The 5,366-nt window shown below is 37.3% G+C and overlaps 1 long non-coding RNA gene across 1 annotated transcript; it reads left to right on the forward strand.

The window, feature by feature from the left end:
• Positions 1–3,593: 3,593 nt before the first annotated feature.
• On the forward strand, positions 3,594–4,251 carry LOC132651384 (uncharacterized). Its single transcript, XR_009589079.1, has 2 exons — positions 3,594–3,633; positions 3,851–4,251. It is a non-coding gene; the product is annotated as an uncharacterized LOC132651384 (long non-coding RNA).
• The last annotated feature ends 1,115 nt before the right edge of the window (positions 4,252–5,366 follow it).

Here is a 5,366-nt window from a genome sequence, read left to right on the forward strand (position 1 = left end):
AGCCATGTAATGAAGTTTCTTACCATCAAAGGTATCTTGTAAGGTACAGAAACCCACAATCAAGGGGAAAACTATGAATGTAAAGAAAGTGATAAGAGGTTAAGATGTAACTTCAGTTTATGATTAAACCAAATTGCAAACATAGTTTACAATGACATAGAGATTCATCAGTGGCTGGAGAGATGGCTCAGAGGTTAAGAGCACTGGCTGTTATTCCATAGGTCCTGAATTCATTTTCCAGCGAACCACATGGTGGCTTGTAACCCTCTATACTAAGATCTGGTGTCCTCATCTAGCATGCAGTCAGAACACAGTATAAATATTAAGTAAATATATCTTTAAAAAAAGGTTTAATGGGGTAACGAATATGGTAAAGCTTACACATATCTGAATTATCTTTGCAGAAAGAAAAGAATACATATTTATGACAAACCCTATGAATGTAAACAGTGTGGTAAAGCCTTTTCCCAACCTAGTGGTCTCCAACTGCATAAAAGAACACATACTGGAGAGAAACCCTATGAATGTAATCAGTGTGGGAAAGCCTTTTCACAACACGTATGTCTCCAAAAGCATAAAAGAACACATACTGGAGAGAAACCCTACGAATGTAATCAGTGTGGGAAAGCCTTTTCAGAAACCGGTACTCTCAAACTACATAAAAGAACACATACTGGAGAGAAACCCTACAAATGTAATCAATGTGGTAAAGCCTTTGCATGTTGTAAAAGTCTCCAAAGACATAAAAGAACACATACTGGAGAGAAACCCTACGAATGTAATCAGTGTGGGAAAGCCTTTTCAGATAACAGTAATCTCAAACTCCATAAAAGAACACATACTGGAGAGAAACCCTACGAATGTAATCAGTGTGGGAAAGCCTTTTCAAAAAAAGGAAATCTCCAAGTGCATAAAAGAATATATACTAGAGTGAAACCCTACAAGTGTAATCAGTGTGGGAAAGTCTTTTCACAAAAAGGACATCTCCAAAGGCATAAAAGAATACATCCTTGAGAGAAACCCCTTGAATGCAATCTATGTGTTAAAGCCTTGGCACATTGGTGCAACCTTTACAAACATGAAAGAATTCATACTGGAGCCAAACCCTACGAATGTAATCAGTGTGAGAAAGCTTTTTTTACAACACGGAAATCTCAAGAAGCATAAAAGAATACATCCTGGGGAGCAATCCTATGAATATAATCAATGTGATAAAGCCTTTTCAGGTTGGTGCAACCTCCAGAGACATGAAAGTATTCATACTGGAGCCAAACCATACGAATGCAATCAGTGTGTGAAAGCCTTTTCAAAACACGGAAATCTCAAAAAGCATAAAAGAACACCTACTGAGGAGAAAACGTATGAATGTAATCAATGAGGGAAAGCCTTTCCATTTTGCTGCTACCTCCAGAGGCATGAAAGGATTCATACTGGAGAGAAACATTTTCAATGTAATCAAGGTGGTAAAGCCTTTTCACAATTCAGTAGTCTTCAAGTACATAAAAGAACACATACTGGAGAGAACCTATAAGATTGTAATCAGTGTGGTAAAGCCTCTGTACATTGATATGATATCCGAAGGCATGAAAGATTTCATACTAGAAATAAACCGTATGACTATAACTAGTTAAGCCTTTGCATGTCACAAATTTTCAAAGCCATAAAGGAAATCATACTCAAGAGAAATCCTTATGAATATACTCACTGTGATGAAGCCTTTGTAAATTTCTATAGGCTTCACTTTCATGAATGAAACATACTGAAGAGAAACTGTAAGAATATGTCCATTTTGTTAACTCAAAGCTTTGTGTTTTGAACTATCCTGGAGATGTAATGAAGTGGTCTAATCATCCATCAACTGCATCTCACTACATACCTTGATGTGACATGAATATATACATAAGATTGGATTCTGTGAATCCATATGTTCCTCCGAATTATCCATATGTCATTTCATCTTAAAGTTCTGCATTCTATAGGAAATATGTAATATAAAGGTTATAGATAAAGTAACAGAAAGGATATTTACTTAAAAAGAAACATTTCTAGTGTGTGTGTAAAGTTATTATGGGTTTTAGGCCATGACTGATATGTACAGAGTGGGAGACAAGTTTGTTGGAACTCCTTTGGCCTTCTTAATATGATGATTGAGGACTGATTGCCAGCTTTGGACACCAAAAGCCTTTCCTACAGCTCTGTTTCCCTGATGCTCAAATTAGATTTGTTGAGATATTACATCAATAAAATACTGTCTTCTTTTTACATTGTAAACATACTGTCATGTAATAATTGAGGGATTCAGGGCAATTTGAAGGATAAAATTTGTTTGAAAATGATAGTGTGCAGCCAGTTCTCCTAGGTGCTGAGCCATGTATTTGGCCCCATAAACGTGTCATGAATAGCCTTTTGAGGAGTGAAAGGTTAATCCTAACTTCATCTTTAACTCATCCCTGATGACCCAGAAGAAAGAGAAAATTGAGAGCATAAAAAGTAACTTAGGCTTGGTGCTAAAAGAAGTTTCTAATCCAATATCTTCACAAAAATATGGAAGTATCCAAAATTATCAGGATAGAGACTGAGACTACAAGTGTTTAAAAAGTGCATGACCACTTGACCAAAACCACCAGACTGAGTTTATCCCATACGTCGTAAATAGGCAGCAATGAGAGCCCACAAGGACACCTGCTTGAGATGATACCTAGTGTAAAAAGTGAAGAAGAATTTGAAGGCATGAAGACCAACTTTTCTGAAGTGGATTGTATTCTGCTTCCCTGATGCACACAAACATTCTCTTAGGAGCCCTGAGTGCTGAAGACTGCAGGTGCTGTGAAGGTTGTTGTCAGGGGAGCCTGAGATTCAAACAGATGTCCATAGAAGGCTAGAGAAATCAGGCATTTACAGAGACCTAAGAGACATGGAGAAGGAGATTTGGGTGTTAAAGAAAGGGAAGTAGATTTGGATGTTAAAGAAAGGATAAAATTCCCAGAGAGCCATTAATTCTAGGTCTGTACCTGAGCACAAGCTGCCTCCTACTGTAGTCTCTGTATCTACTCAGCTATGGTGGGTCAACTTTCCAGTTCTTTCACTCTTTCCTTGTCTTCTCAGATACATGTATATGTATGTCAGTCAGAATACCATATAGGCTGCCAGTTGGTGGTCTCAAATTGATTTTAAATCTCTTTCCCCCATCTGTCATCACTGCAACCTCTCTGCATGGCAGGAATAGGGATATTCTGAATGAACATTCCTATATCTCCCTTAGGTGAACATTTAATAAATCAATGGACTCTTTGAATTTCTAATCTGGTCTGGACTGTCATTGATGAAAAGACCTATTCCCCTAGATGAGATATTTTCTGCTCAATAGCATTATGTCATTCTTTGAATACCTTGCAGGAGAGAAATAAGCTGAGAATGAGGGATCAACTTATAGGCAGGAAGATTTTAATGTATGGCTTGGAGAGATTACTTAGTTGTGTATCTCTGCTGTCTAAATCTATTAAATCTAAAGGATGAACGTTTAACCATATGTTGTACTTCACACATAAGACAAGCTGCTGAGGTGCCTTTTTGACAGAAGGTTTTCTGGCTTCCAGGTTCTCCCAGGATCCTTCAGTCCCTACCTTCTAAAGGGTAAGATTGTTGTTCCCCACCTCCACCCTTAAATTTTCAGTCCAGTAGAATCGGTCTGCCCTCTCCCAGAGGTACCCAGATATTTTATTTTCTTCTATATGCTTTTCTTCTCTTTCTCTGTTTTCTGTTTGTTCTCTCTCTCTCTCTCTCTCTCTCTCTCTCTCTCTCTCTCTCTCTCTCTCTCTCTCTCTCCACCCTTCTCTTTGCCCACATTTAGGATTCCTCCATGGTAACTTCCATGGCCTTATTCCTTGGGAACTGGGAACCCTCTGAGAACTGTTTGCATAAGCTTGCAAGTAAATATTTACCATGTCTTCAATTAGCAAATATTACCTGTGGGAAGAAAGAAACAGCATAACATTATATAATCATCACTGGTCAAAATTTGTCACACTGAATAAATATGTGAATATGTTTCCAGTTTTTATTAATAATTTGTGTTTTAACCATTGTTTTTGATTTTTCCCTAGCCCCCTATATGAGGACTAGGGAAGGTGCATGGGGGAGATTGGGAGGCTGGCTGGAAATGGTCAGAATTGTAAGTGGATACAGCCCTGATACAAAGAAAATAAACTGTAATAAACAAATAGCTTAATTAAATGTATTTTCATTTTCAAACATTGTTTTCTCTCTTATTTATTTGAAATAATAGTCTCACTATAAATTCTAGGCTGACCTTGAACTTAGTGTACATAATAGATCTGCTTACCTTGCCTCCCTAGTACCTGCAGGATAGTTGGGCATGGTCTACCTCAATAATTCAGTTTTTTCTGTGGGCTTATTGAGAGTAAATTGTTGGCTTCAAATGGTCATGGTAGTCAGCACACAGACTCTGTTCCTAAGTCCAGTAATGGAAAAAAGCATTGTTCAGATGCAGTTGTTTGGCTTAAAATCCTCTCCTTTAAGCATAAAGAAAATTATTGTTTTTTTCTTTGCGATTATTTGTTTTTTTCATTGCGATTTTATGACACATCAAAGTAGATTGGAGTTTTGTTCTTAATTCAACAGATAGTGAAAAGTAGCCTCACAGACATAAGGAGATTCTCAATATAGTTAAGAGTAACAACACATTACACTTGCCCCAACATTCTAGCAAATCACTGAGGTTAAAACCATCCAAGCCAGGCATGGTAACACAGTCCTGTAGTCATGGTGTTTAGAAAGAGAATGCAGAAAGTTCAAGATGACAAAGTAATCGATGGAAATATCCCAGGTCAATGGTATAATGGGAGGTCCACAGAACAAAGGGGACTGATTGGCTAAGACCAATGTCCATAGTCTTCCCCACAGCTCCAGAACATCAGGGCCATTCCAGCACCATGTGTTATCTAAGGAATTTGTCACCCTGTGCTTTCTAATGTTTCCTGTCCAAGACAGCTTACCTCAATTCAGGGTTAGACTCCTGTGGACATTGGAGACTAGAACTCCATCCAAGTTGTGGGATTAGCAGGGATACACTCCATAATTATATATCCTACATAAAGGGTTCAGCACAGAAACCTTAGACCTTATCCTCACAACCAATAGGAATAGAATTAGTAATATATATATATATAGAATTAGTTATATATATATATATATATATATATATATATATATATATATTACTACTAATGTAGTAATATATATATATATATATATTTGCAGGTCCACACTTATTCACACATTCTTTTTTAAGACATTGGAAGGAGAGAATTCAGAAAGGCATGGAGAAAAGAGAAGGAAGGGGAAAT

This window comes from Meriones unguiculatus (genome assembly GCF_030254825.1).
Source record: "Meriones unguiculatus strain TT.TT164.6M chromosome 13 unlocalized genomic scaffold, Bangor_MerUng_6.1 Chr13_unordered_Scaffold_60, whole genome shotgun sequence".
Taxonomy (NCBI): domain Eukaryota; kingdom Metazoa; phylum Chordata; class Mammalia; order Rodentia; family Muridae; genus Meriones; species Meriones unguiculatus.